This window comes from Camelus bactrianus, chromosome 8, assembly GCF_048773025.1.
Source record: "Camelus bactrianus isolate YW-2024 breed Bactrian camel chromosome 8, ASM4877302v1, whole genome shotgun sequence".
In the NCBI taxonomy this organism is placed as follows: domain Eukaryota; kingdom Metazoa; phylum Chordata; class Mammalia; order Artiodactyla; family Camelidae; genus Camelus; species Camelus bactrianus.
The window spans coordinates 67,854,869-67,869,888 of record NC_133546.1 but is presented as its reverse complement, the minus strand read 5'-3'; the positions used below and the strand labels follow the sequence as shown (position 1 = coordinate 67,869,888).

At 38.3% G+C, this 15,020-nt stretch overlaps 1 non-coding gene across 1 annotated transcript; it reads right to left on the bottom strand.

The window, feature by feature from the left end:
* Positions 1 to 13,821: 13,821 nt before the first annotated feature.
* LOC123613635 (U6 spliceosomal RNA) lies at positions 13,822 to 13,928 on the bottom strand. The gene has a single exon (XR_006721011.2). It is a non-coding gene; the product is annotated as a U6 spliceosomal RNA (small nuclear RNA).
* Positions 13,929 to 15,020: the final 1,092 nt, after the last annotated feature.

Genomic DNA, 15,020 nt, shown 5'->3' with positions numbered 1-15,020 from the left:
TATACATATAAAAAATTATATATACATACACATGCATTTTTAGATTTTTTCCACTGTAGGTTACTATAAGATATTGATTAGAAAATATTTTAATTTTAATGTATTAAATTAAATTAAAATGCAATTTTAATGTAAGTCATATTAATATGTTTACCAATTTCAGAAATGTGTGTGACTCCTTACAGAGTTCTTTCTCTCTCTAGGCTAAGGTCATAAAAGTATTAGCATCATTATTGTTCACAAAGTTATAAACTGGCATTTAATCCACTGGGAATCTGAGGGTTTTATTTGTTTAAATTCAAATTTAACTGATCGACATGGTCTTTAACCAGCAATAATGGCCATTAGCTCAGTACTGGAGAAACAGAAAGATCCTAAAGCCTTGATGATGTCACTGAAGCCCTAAACAAACCCCAGAACCACCCATTTCCAGGCTTCTTACATTGTAAGATACTAATGGTCTTAACTGCCTGAGCCGCTCCATCTGAATGTTCCATTACTTGCAGCTAAACTCTTTCTATCTGATAAACGGTGGCACTTTTTCCTAAGTGCAATTGGAAAACAGCAGAAAAGACAGAACAACTAGCACAATCCTGATCCAACTGGTTTTTATCTGGTTGCTGGAGTTTGCTTAATGCACTGATCGTTACCTTATTGGACCAGTTACCTTCTCTTGGTTAGGGTCCTCCTCCGATTACCAGACAGGAGGGTCCAAAACAGAAAAGAAAGCTGTAGGCTTTTGTTGCAGAACAAGACGCAGTTTCAGTATTGCACTCAGCCCTCACCCTTGACTCCTTGTTATGGGTACTGAGAATCAGCAGCCTCTTCAAACAGCTCCCCCCGAAATGGCCTTGGTCTGGGGGGCTGGCGGGACGAGAGAGATTTAATGCGCTATTAGCACACACGGCGCAGTTCTCCGAGCGCGGCACTTGGCAGAACATTATTGCAACCAAAGGCTGTATTAATGTCTTACGAGGCTGTAAACTTGTTGAAAATTCTCCTGAATTCTCAGAGGTAAGGAAATGAAGATGTAAGTAATCCTGGGGCGAGCGTTTAGCTTCGTAGTTTATTTTCTGCTTAACCATAATGGGAGAAGGAGCAGCAAACTCCTATTCCTCGTGATTCACGCAGCCGTCCTCTTACACCTCAGGCGGATGACTGCGAGAAGATGAAGCTATTTGCATCTTTATACCAAAGAGAGTGGTCCTCCAGACCGGGGCTGCGCTGATGTGCCAGTGTGAGGCATCAGACCATTTACAGAAACTCATCATGTGTGATTTGTTCCAAGGAATATGAAAGCCTAGCATTTCTCCAAAAGCACCTCCTCAGGTAAACAGTGAATGGATTGACATTTTACAGCTAACCAGAGCAGAAGGCATTACAACTATCAATCCCCAATTATTATGCTTAATGGGTATAACAAGGCCTCTCATTTTCCAGTAAAACAGCCCCTTTGGCCTGACCTTTCAAATCCCAAATCACTTTGTTTCTTTTCCATTCCTTTTGTAGGATATGACCTCCAGATAGAATTTATTAGTCAGCAAAGTTTGGTGATAAAGCCCTCTTCAAAAAAAAAAAAAAAAAGGTGCCCCCATTTAGAAGGAGTAGGAGTCTGAGCAGAACACAGGCTGCACTGGGAGTCGGGAGACCTGGGCCTGGGCCTGATCACACCTGAGTGCCCAGGGTGAATCTGAGTCGATTATTCCCTGTGCCTGGTTTTCCTCATCTGTTTCCTAATAGGAGAAGTTGAACTGGATTTCATCTTTAAAAGTATTCGTGTTCACTCCCTTAGTCCTGAGTTCCATGAACCCACATCAGTGGTCAAGATACTCCCTGTCTGCCTTTTCCTCTTTAACAATTTCCACCAAACAGCTGACAAAATCTCCTCTTAGAAAATGTTTCTTAGTTTTCAAAGAAACGTTGGAGCTCATAACCTTGTTCCTTTTAAAAGTCTTTGTTAGTGCCTGTGTGGTTTTGCTCAGACCATGAGTTAAAAGCTGACATCTATGGACTGACATTTAAGGTGAGCAAATCACTGCAAGCATGTTTATGTGATATGCCAGCCCCACGTGTGTAATGTTGTATCAGAGGTTAACTGGAGAAAAGTCTGAGGAAGGGTCCTGTGAAGGTTCTCGAATAATAGAAGCCAGGGGCCCACCGTCACCTGGTGTGACAGCCTGGAGATGTGTCCTCACGTCTCCCTGTAGAGACGACCAGCAGGGAGGACTGAGCGCCACAGGCTCATTGAAGCTGAGTGATTCCTGCCCAACGCAGCACTTCATTAATGGGAAATCTTGGTTTGGGGCTTCCTATAGGCTTGGCTGCACTTTCTCGTAGCTGTACTGCAGTAGGAAGTCCTTTCTATCCAATGTCGTCCCTTTCACAGGTGTCAGGCCTGCATCAGTCGTGACTGAAAGCTTTCCCTGCCTTCTCCTTCTCGCTCAGTCCTTGAGCCTTTATGGTCATTCCTCTTAGTAAAGCTTGTGCACATCTAATTCCATCTCAGTGTTTTCTTCTTAAAGGACCCAACCACACATGTATCACACTACTAGGAATAAGCAATGTTCCAGATTCTGTGGCATCCAGGGGTGACCACGTAACTATGTGGCTCCATGTGGAAATGATGTGTAATGGCCTTCTCTTCCCCATAGCCTCCGTCCCACTAACTAGCATGTAGGCACAGTGGTTAGATTCCCGGCAGCGAACTCAGATCACACAGTGAAAGCAATATACTTAGGATGAGGGTTTCAGATCCCTGATGAAAAAGAAACTGTCCTACCAGCCTAGATGATCCATGTTTACATGAGAGAGAAAATGATCTTATTACTGCTTTCTTATTGTTACTGGAGAATATAGGTTCTTGTGTCGTGCAGGAAAGAATTCAAGGACAAGGCACAATAAACTGAAAGCAAGTTTATTTAGAGAGACGCACACTCCATAGACAGGATGCGGTCTGTCTCACTCAGAAGAGAAAGCAGCTTAGGAGATACACATTCCATAGACAGAGTGCGGGCCATCTCAAAAAGCCAGAGGGAGAGAGGCTGTGAGGTATGTGGTATTAGTTTAAAGTAAAAGCAGTTACACACTCCATAGGCAGAATGTGGGCCACCTCAGAAGGCAAGAGAGAGAGATCATGAGGGGCAGGGTGGTTAGGTTTTATGGGCTTGGTAAATTTATGTGCTAAAGAGTAGGAGGATTATTCCAACTATTTTGAGGAAGAGGTGGGGATTTTCAGGAATCGGGCCCCTGCCCACTTTTTGGCCTTTTGTGATCAGCCTGGGAACCGTCATGGCACCTATGGGTGTGCCATGAGGCTCAAGGTCTCCTGAAGTCGAATCTTCTGCCATCTTTGTTCTAATCAGTTTGTCTTGTCCTCAATGGCTGTATCATTCCTTCCATGGTTGTGCCCTGACTCCTTTCCTCCTGTCTCACTATCAACCAGAATAACAGAATCTTAACTAATACAGGTCCCTACTCTCCAGGAAGGTGAGGAAGGCAAACAAAACACTCGTTAAACAGGAACCAATGTCAGTAGCATGGCTTAGTGTGACACATGTATACACACACACACAAACACACAACTCAGACATCACTGCTAGCTGCAATATCTGGGAAAGAACATAACCTGGACTTTGAAAGACAGTTAGAATGTAGAAGGGAAGGCTGTAGACCAGGAAAACAACCTGAGCATCCCACTGTTTGGGGGATTAAGAAAGAGACTACTACCCTGAACTCAGTAGAGATGATTTGGCGGCAAACAACGCAAAATAGAATTAGGAGGGGGGAAATCCTGCAGACTCTGCTTAGGCAACATCCTAAAGAAAACTACTGGTTATTGCCTGTTGGCTCTGAGGTCTGTCCCTTGCCCTTCTCTCTGCTGCTATGTATTACGAGGACCTGATCCTGTAAGCCACCTTACAGGCTCCTTTGACTAAGTCTTCTTAGGTGAGTTTGACTAATGGAAGGTGTTGGCTGGAGAACAGGGGGATGGATAATACCAGGGTGTAGTTTTCTTTTACTGTTCTTCAGTCAACATCTCCAGCAGTTGCTGTATTTCCTCAGTGGTTCAAACTTGTTCTGCACAGCCCTGGCTCCAGGGCTCAGACATGCTTCCCTTTGTTCCTCTAGTCCTAAAGGGTCAAAGTGTCTCCCTGTAGTTGCCAAACTTGATATCACTTCACCTTTCCCTGTTTGTTCTTTTAGCAATTCTGACAAATTTCTGTTTAATTTCCTGTGTTAAATTCCTTCTGTTGAACGATCTAGCAGATGGTGTTGCTACCCTGTGTCTACACCTGCAACATTCATCTATACACAGGGAAGGCTGCCTTAATGTAAATATCTGCACTTACTGGTCTAAAGGTTTTCTTTATCCACCAGAGCACATTCAATCATGCATAAGGAACGCTGGAAGTGACAAAGAGTCGGGATCCCCAGAAGCAGACAATGATGAGTAGGGGGTTGGTGGATAAAAACCAGGTTCCTCACCCTGGAGCAGAGGGAGGGAGGTAACTCTGAGTTGTGTATCATGATTTTTCTCATAGTTCTCTTGAGGGATGGAGTCCCAGCTGCCTATGATTGTACCTGGTTTGATCTCACACTTTATATTGGCTTCCTTCTCCGCCTTGTCTTAACTTCCTGCTCACCTACCAATGTACCAAGTAAACTACCTGCACTTGAATCTTCATCCCAGGGTCAACTTCTAGGGATACTCAAACCAAGACAACTGACTTGAGTTTGATATCCTAGGCAAGACACTAAATAATTCAGGACATTTTCTTGAAACTCCAGGCCCAGAAATCTTCCAGTTTCCTGTGTAAAAACCTTTAGCACAATAGCACTTACTTCAAGAAGCTGAAATCATCAGTTTACATGTCTCTCCTCTCCAAGAAATTGTCATTCCTCCGCTTGATACATTCCCTGGCACAAGATAGTGGTCCCTTAAATATTTGAAGAATAAAAGAATGAATGAAAAAACAAGAGGAAAGAAAGTCTGGGAGGGGAGAGATTTCCACAACTGTACTTAGCACAGTGCCTAACAGGTCAGAAGATGCCTAGTAAACACCTTTTGATTATTAGTTAATAACTGAGTAGATTTGGTGATAACTAGCTTAGAGGTGAGAGTGAAGACTTGGGATTGGATGAATTCTTTGAGGAACTACATAAACAGAAAAGAGAATATTGGTATTAAATGAGGTAATTTTGTGGCAAGAGGACTTTAGATGAAAAATTTGAATGGAAAAATATGAAATATAAATTTTGATAACAATTTTCTATCATTTTCTTGAAAATGACATGATCAATAATCAGTGAGATGTCTAAAGAAATCAACATGCAATAAGTATTACTTTGATATTATATCAAAATCAAGCATTTAGATAAAGGTGACTGGGTTCAGATATAATGTTTGGAAAGTTAACCACAGATAGCTTCATGAATGATACACTAACATTAAAATTAATTTAAAATCGCATTTTTGTTTTCATATTTTTTTATTAAAGATTATTACAAGATATTGAATATTAAAATTATATTTTAAAATTAGTTTCACTATAGTTATTACTTACAAATCACAAGTTTTTCTCAAGAAGTAAATTCTATAAAGTTTTTGAGGTCGTACTTTTACAGTCATCAATTTTTCATCAATTAGACCAAATATAATATTAATTTTGGTCTAATATTAATTAACTGAAACATAAATTTTAATGATATTCTTATATATTTACAGAATCAGTTTCTTTAAAATCTTACATTCAGACAAATAACTATGAGCAGATATAACAAATTGCCTCATGCTACATTATAGGCATTATATGATAAAAAGGCACATTAAATATTTTTCTGTCTATTTTTAACATTTCTTAAGAAAATTTCAATGTCACAAATCTTGGAGAAAGCCAGACATCAGTGACACCGACTCTTGATGAGGGGAAAAGAAAATGTGTGAAAAGACTACTTACTTTTTAAGCTACTTGTTTGCCTATTTCAGACTCCATGGTAAATATTTGTGTTTGTCCAAGAATTCCCATTCCCAAAGGAAAGCCCTGGGCAGTTGTATATTTGGGTAACTATCAGTAGCAGCTTTGGCAATCTTCAATAAGTGAGCTATGTGTTATAGTGTTTTACAAAAATGTTAATTCTCAAGAGGACTTGGTACAAAAGGAAACTAATTATCTCTTGTATTCATTTTATTGCATCAAATATATTGTTTTACCAATGTGTGCAAATTCACTAGAAACTATTATGTATTAAATATAAGTAATAGATCTAAGACATATTGCTATTAAACTATAGATAACAAATTTATTATCAATTAGAAGTGTGAAATTCTATGGTAATTTTTTCAGAGAAGACAGTAAGTCTTCCTAGATCAGTCTATGTCAACCTAACCTTCTTCCTGCTATTCACAACCTAAATTCAAATACACCATAGAAGACGGAGATAAGCATGCCTCATCCTGTCGTGTTCCCTATTTCCCCACCCCAGAGCTATCTGATAAAGCCTTATCTGGTGGAAACAGTTTTTCCCATAAGTTGATACCATTCTTTGTACTAGTTCTTGGCCACCCACCATTGTCATCCCAGTCTGAGACATTAATAAATTTAAAATATGAGACAATGATCAGCAACTGATGGTATTAGCCTAAAAACTAGTCAAATTAGGTTTTACATACCTCGAATCAGATACCATCCCTTTTAAACAATCACATCTATAATGATACATTGGAAGAGAGTTTAGAAATCTCTTTTAACACTTCTAGTTCACAGACGAGAAAACCGAGGTTCATAAAGTTTAAAATGACCAGGTAAAGGTCATAGTATTGCCAGTTAATGACAAAGCACTCAGAGCCCAAGTTATCTGCCTTCCAGCTCTGGAATTTTTTTTTAAATTATAGAATCCCTTGAGTTTGGGGAATTGTTTTGTTTGTTTGTTTACAGCTTCTTTTACATTCTGTGTTGTATGTTTGGGCTTCTGTGACTAATATTATTTCCAGAAAAAAACATTTTAAGTAATATTTCCCTGTTAAAAATTTCCTTGGATACAAACATGAGATTCTTTATTCTACTATATCAGTCAACAAAATTTTTATTGAGCAGTTAGTGTGTGCCAGTCACTATTCTAAACTCGGAGAATCTGAAAGTCAACAAAACAAATAACACCCCTGCCCTCATTGAAACTTACAATTTAAGTCACACATTACAGTTTATAATTATCATATTCCATCTTGGTCAGTGAAATTGTGTCTTTGGTTAGAATTGTTTTAGACCAGGAGTTTATACCGTTTCTAAAAAACTCTCTGAATGACAAGCTGTGGTTATTCTAGTTTCAAAACCAGAATCACTGTGCACAGATAAGGGGATACAGCAAGTAAAGTATAGGATAAAGACAGAGACAGCTTTCACAGCGCCTGGCTTGTGGGGAGACAGTGTTCTGACTGACTCACATAAGTGCAAACAAATACAATTGCGTGCAAAAAACATTTATTCAGCTCTCATGTGACCTGTTAGCCCTGTTAACCTTGCTTGCTATTTAATTATAGGCACCTAGAATTATGTGTGCCACATCACAGGTTCTCAACAAATATCCTGGAAATGAAAGAATGGATAATATAAACCAGACGTTGCACTGGATTCTAGAGATATAAAGATGGATAAGATATAGTCTCATCTTGTAGGAAGCTCATAATCTCATAAAGCATCATAATGTTCATTAAATGTCTTCTGTCGACAAAACGCTAACCTTGGCACTGCATTGAGGATAAATAGAACAAACGAGAGGGGGCAGGGTATAGCTCAAGCAGCAGAGCAAATGCCTAGCATGCACAAGGTTCTGGGTTCAATCCCTAGTACCTTTTCTAAAAATAAACAAACAAACAAACAAACAAATAAACCTAATTACTCCCCCAAAATTAAAATAAATAAATAAATAAGCAAATGAGGCACAATCCTTCTTATTTTATAGTAAATTGTTTGAAAAATAAGACTATGGATGGATTTCATTTTTCTCTGGTGAGAATCAAAAAAAAAAATTTCGTAAAAGCAGTGATATTTGAGTTGTGTTCATAACTAGTCAAGTTGGACTATTACTACCTCTCTGTTTTCACTTCCAGTGAGAAGTACCAAGATTTTTAGAAGGCAAGGTCAAATGAGAATTAGACTAATCAAAGCCCTTAAAAAGATAAATAATCTAGGTAATGTTTAAGGTCATCTTAACAAATAAATCTAAATATCTAGGTAATGTTTAAGGTCATCTCTGGCCTCTTGTACAATGGTCCTCCCCATCTTAGAAGAATTATTCAAAATGTGGTGCAATTCCTAAAACATACATTATTTCTTTCTAAGTCTCCTAGTCTCTGACCCACTGGTATTCCCTCTGCCAAAGAGGACCTCCCCAAATCTATCCTGTCCTGAGTCTCTCCAAGACCATCCCTAGGTCGATTTGCGAGGAGGAGTCACAAAACTCAGCATGTAGTTATCCTCACAGTTGTGATTTATTACAGCTAAAGGACATAATACTATCAGAAAAGAGAAAGGTTCCTGGAGTGCTATCTGGAGGAAACCAGGTTCTAGCCTCCAAGAGTCCTCTCCCAGTGGAGTCACATAGGATGCACTTAATTCCTCCAGCAGCAAGTTGTGATGATACCTGTAAAATATTGTTTATTAGGGAAGCTCATTAGAATCTCAGAGCCAGGATTTTTTAATGGGGACTGGTTACATTGGCACCCCGTGCCTAGCACCTTAGCACGTATCAAATCTCTAGACTCCCAGAAGGAAACCAGGTGTTCAGCAAAAGTTGTATGGTATGTAAGTATAAACAGTTTAGGCCTAGTGAGCTTCTTACCAGGGGATGGTGGGAGTACTCCTGAAATCTAAGTTCCCAGACAGCAGCCAAGGGCCACATTTGTAAGGACTTTATAAGGTTAGCAGACGAAGTCTTGCTCTGTTCTCTCTTTCCTGTACGCTTCTCATTCCCAGTTTTGAAATATGGTACTCACAAACCTAGACTCAACATAAACATCCCTTAGTGACTATTTCTTTAAGACATTCAGATAACATTGATCACTTTTTTTCTTTCCACCATCACCATAATGGGTATATAATACCAATGTTGCATTAATCATATTTTATTGTTATTATTGATTTCTGTGTGTTTTCCCCATAACTGCAAGCTCCCTGGAATAATGTGTCTTAAGCATCTTTGTATTCCAGTACTGATTGTTATGGTTGAGACATGACAGGCTCTCAATAAGTGCATGATGAATAAATGAGCAAAGTCATAAGTTATATAAACCCATTTAACATTCCAGTGCATCTCCGTATACAGATAGGCTCATTCACCATAAGAATCCATACAAGTTATATATTTATAAAGATGTTCGTTTTGTTTGTCAAAGTAACAGAGGTTGTTATTGGCATTTTGTAGGATCAGGAAGCTAAACATCCTGCAATTTCTGAATAGTGCTATATAATGATGGATTACACTGTTCAAAATCCCAGCAGCATCTGCATTGAGAAGCAGTGGCATTGACCAATCCAAGCACACTCTGGAAATTGGAGGTAGGGTCAATCCCATCCAAACCACACAGCTACTTTACAGAAATAAATGTTAAGGAGACGCTCTGAATATTCATTATATCAATAGAAGAAAATTTGAGAAATACAGAAAAGCAAAAGGAAATCAAAGTCATCACTAATATTTCTTCTTTTGGAGATACATTCTTTCAACTTTTGTGACGTTGTGCTCTCTTTGCTGTTCTCTTATTTGCCTGAGAGGCTTCTTTGCTGTTCTCCTAGGTCTTTAATGAAATCCCCCTTCCTCTGCTTCCTTTTTTTTTTTTTTCTTTTTTCTTTTTAATCTTCCAAGGTGATCTCATGTAGTTCCATGGCTATAAGTAGAATCTACACATCAACAACTCCAAAATACTTGTCTCCAGCACTGAGACCTCCCAAACTTCTCGGGACTCCAGACTCAAACACGAGGGTCTATAATATGTCTCTAATTGGTTGCTTAATTGGTATCACAAAGTTAATGGGACCAAACAGAAACACTGATTTCCTTCCCCACCCTCAACCTACTCTGCCTTAATTTTCTCCATCTCATAAAGTGATACAAGCCATCCTCACCCCTCCATTCCAGCTCAAGCCTGATCCCTAGGATTTATCTTCAATTACTCTCTTTTCCCAGACTCATGTCTAATCTCTAACCCAATCCTGTCATGTCAATCTCCAAAACGTCTCCTGAAAATCTCCATCCTGCTCTTCCTCCAGGACCATCATCGTGATCCAAGTCTCCACCACCTGTTCTCTGGAGCATTGCAGCCATCTCCCTGCCCACCCCCCATAGTCTGCCTCATGAAAGCCAGAGGAATCTTTTAAAAACAATAGTCTCATCCCATCAGTCACACACCTTTCTTGAAAGTAACCATTACTTTTGAAATGAAAATCTAAACGTATTATTCTGGGTTTCAAAACCATCTAGCTGGCGGGTGCCTACCTCCCTCACTTTATCAGTGCTGCCTCCTTTTATTTTCTTGAATAGGTCAAGCTCAGTATCCATGGAGCCTTCTTCGCAGTTGGTTCTGTTGCCTGCAATATTCTTAAAAAAAATTTGCATGGCTTATCACAATTCATCTCAAATGACACCTGCTCAGAAAAGGCTTTCCTGCCTGTGCAGTCTAGAGCCCTTAAGAAGCCACACTTTATTATACTGTACTGTTCCAAATTCTCGCCATAGTACTTACTCTATCTTATCTTTTCTTTCTTGTTTCTCCCCTCCTTTTGTCTTCTTTTTGATGTCTCCATTTACTGTAATGTAAGTTGTGTGCACATAGAGACTTAGTAGAGTTTGCTCACGTCTGTCTGCCTAGAACCTAGAACAGTGCCTGCAACAGAGTAAGCGCTCCACGGACACGTGCTGAATAATGAATAAATCAGTTCCGCCCCTTGGGAAAAATACAGCAAACATTTTACTGTGCATTCGTGGAGTCTTTTCTTTTTTATGCATGGTACAGTAATTTAAAATTTTGAATCGACTGTTTTAACTCCATTCATTCAGCTGACATGTCAAAATTCACTAATTCGATTAGCCTGAAATCGTGGGAGATGTAATTCTACACTTCCTCTTGAAAGAGCTTAATATTTAACAGGGAAAGAAGACATACCAGCTATCACCATCTAAAAGTTCATGAAAAATATATCATTATATCAAATGAGTTGTCATGTCAGTATCTAATCAGGTTCCAAGGGAGAACCAACACCAAGTTTCAAGTAGGAAGTGATGTATGGAGAGCAGACAGAGAGAAAACTGATCTGACAACAATCTACAGAAAGAAATGGAAGAGCCGATACTGGAGGCCAGGGGACTAGCTGGGAAAGTTTCTGTTAAGAGCCAAGCATGAGATAATTAGGGCTTATCCTGGGAGAGGGCTAATGCCAACCAAAGAAATGGGGGGTGGGAGGGAAATGGTAACCATGTGTGGTGATGGATGTGTTACTTAACCTGCTTGTGGTAATCACTTCACAAAGTATACTCAGAACTTCTTGAAATGTCTGTCACTTTGCATCATTAATCTTACCTGATTTTTAAAGTTTGTGACAATTGTAGGTTATGGATAGCATTCTGATTATTTTCCTATCAATATGATAATCAAAAAATATTAAATGATAGCAACTGAAAGGCAAATTTTGCATGAGTGACACAATTTTTGAAAATCAAATTGCAAACTTTGTTCCCCTGATCAGTCTTCACAAAAATTGTTCTTGTTTTCAAACAGCACAGGAATAAAAAGCTAAATATCACACTTTGCCTCTTGCATTATCTAAAACAAAAGCCACAAAACCATTTACAATGTATTAAATTTGCCTCAAACAGGTTCCAAAATGTATTAATTACCAAAATATAAAACACATAAATTTTGTGAGTTTTTTTCTTGCTTAGAAATAAAATTTAATATGTAAGTTAGCCCTGGAGAAATTGAATAGAAGGTATAGAATCAGTCTTAATTAAATCTACCAACCGCGGAGCAACTTTTCGTAACACTTGCTTTGTAGCAGAATGTGGTAAAGTCTGGAAATGTTACTGATATCCACTGTTACTCTGTAAAGTCTTTAGTCCTGTGAGGTTCTTATGAATAAATTATCATTTGACATTAGCCTTCCATAGAAGGAAACGCAACAGAATCAGAGCCCAGAATATGAGTAAGTGATATCCGTTCTCCTTCTCATCTCAGCCTTTCTCTCACATATTTTATCCATTTGGAGATAAATTGGCACCAACAATGATGAATCACTTGAATGGCCTTTATTAGTTGTGCTATGGTTTTGCCTTACATGATCTCATGGAGATGTTGGAGAAATGAGGCATCATCTTATGTGGGAACACATAAGAGGTCACTTTGTTCCAGGGAAGTCCTAGGGATTGTCAGGCTAAGCTTGGTAAATCCATTTGAAAGGGGGAAGTCTCTTGAATTTTGTGTATGGTTCAGGACTACACCACCTCTGCCCCCAAGAAAAAGTAAAAAAAAGAAAAAAAAAAAAAAAACCTTGGCTGAAACTCTGAAAGATGAAGAATGCCATTATTTCTCCATTCAGCTGCATCTGAGTTGAACTCAAACTATATCCATAAATCATATAGCTTAAATTTTTGGATACCAGCAGGAGGGGAAGTGTTCCAAGAATGAAATCTGTCTACAAGCTACTAGATCCATAGTTGTTCCCTCATGCAGGGAGCAACTTCAAGATGATGGAAGGTACCAGAAGTTCAGGAGAAACTTCCCTCATTTCATGAGCTTTGTTTTTGTTTTTAAACATGATACACTATCTCTATCTGTTGAGAACTATTTAAATACTTTTCTGGCTAGAGGTGGATTAAATCAGCCATTCTCATCTTTAGTATATTAGAATTTTAGAGTTCCAGAGATCACAGATGATGTGAGCCAAGTCTCTCATGGGAAAATGAGGTCCTTAGAAGCTAAGTGGTTTGCCCAAGTCATATAGCTGGTAGAGTCAGACTATATACTTTGATCATATATAAACAAACTCTTTATTGTGTCAGCCACTTTCTTCTTCTTTTTAAAAATTCACTATCAACTAGAAGTATTTACTTAAGGTAATAACTTAGATTCTCCCTTGTTAAATATGCATATATAAAATAAGATAGTAAACAATCTTATGGTTACAGGGGGGAAGGGAGTAGGAAGGGATACATTTGGGAGTTTGAGGTTTGCAAATGTTAGCCACTATATACAAAAATAGATTTTAAAAAGTTTCTTCTGTATAGCACAGGAAACTATATTCAATATCTTGTAATAACCTTTAATGAAAAAGAATGTGAAAATGAATATATGTATATATATATGCATGACTAGGACATCATGCTGTATGCCAGAAATTGACACATTGTAACTGATTGTACTTTAATTAAAAATGCATATATAAAATAAGAGTTTTTAATTTTAAATGATCTTATATTCAAATTTGATATGTATCTGAGTAACCATTAAAAATTTTTAGACTCATAGAACTTTGTCGATTACAAAAATAATTAACCTCTGTAAAAAGCCTGTCATTAAAGTTCATATGTAAACCAGATAGAATACAAATACTTGGTTTTGTTTCCAAAGTACCGTGAAAATGCTGTTAAAAGTTAACTATAAAATTAAATTAAATTAATTCTAATTGTAAAATATTTCTAGTTGCTCCCCACACATATTCCAAAATGAAATACTGATAGTATGTAAAGAAAAATGCAATATTATTTTCCCTTTATGGCTCGTCTAGGCCTTCAAGTCCATCTATTTTATTATTTTTTTTAACATATTTATTGAAAAATATGGAATGCTTCACGAATTTGCGTATCATCCTTGCGCAGGGGCCATGCTAATCTTCTCTGTATCATTCCAATTTTAGTATATGTGCTGCCGAAGCGAGCACTCAAGTCCATCTATAGTAGAAAATTTCCATGATCTGGGAAGCTGAGCGTTTGGCCCTGATAGAACTGTCCGTTCTCTTCCCATTGGGATATTCTCTACCAAATTAGAGCACTTGGTAGGTATGAAAAAGAGCTACAGAGACACACATGTAGTCATAGAGTAGAGCAGTGGACTTCAATTTCAGTAAAAAAAAAAAATTTTAAACACTACATGAACGTTTCAGACAGGCTGGCATGTGGCGGCAAGTAGCCTAAAGGTAATGTGTTTGTCAAGTCCATTAAGTCAGCCTGCAGGACACACTGCATGGCCTTAATCCTTAATTACAGAACCAACTGAGTATGTTTACTTCCTACATGACTCTGTTTGACTCTTCTAGCAGATGCCTGTTCTTTTGGATTACATGTGCAAAAGTATAAAACAGAATCTGACAATTAGTAGTTGCCGATAAATTCAGACTTTCTTCTCGTCACATTACAGGAGGCATAGAGATGAAGCTTGCTTAAATTATACCTAAATAGTACAAAAAAACTACAGAAATAGTCTCCAGACCATAAAACTGGAAGCCATCATCCACATCATCTGGAAAGTACGAGTTTGCAGGAAGCCCAAATAATTTAGCTAACATCCATTTCCACTACTGAAGTCTTGGTAATTATTGGGAAAAGTGAAAACCATGTTTTAAGTCCATTTTTACTGTGTGGAACGGAAGTTAGTTCTTGTGGGAACCTCACACCAATTCTCCTCATTTCGGAGCTGATTAACACTGCTTTTGAAAAGGAGTTCTTCTAAACCCAAGTTTCTCTGCCAAGTTTACGATTAATCTCTCTATCCAAAACTGTATTCCCTTTATTGTTGTCTACCTGTCCCCCTTAAGATTGAGGAATATCAGAGAAAAGGGGAGATTGCAACGGCATACGAGCCCTGTGTCCCTGTCCTTTGAAGTTAAAAGACTTTTGCTTTAGCCTCTCTGGCCTCCCCGAGTCTCAAAAGGCTGGCTCAGGAGTTGATGATTAGGAAACTGAAGATGTAGAAACAAACAGTAGCTGTTGAATCAGCATAGTAATGCTGTGTAAGCATTCTATATACATGTGCT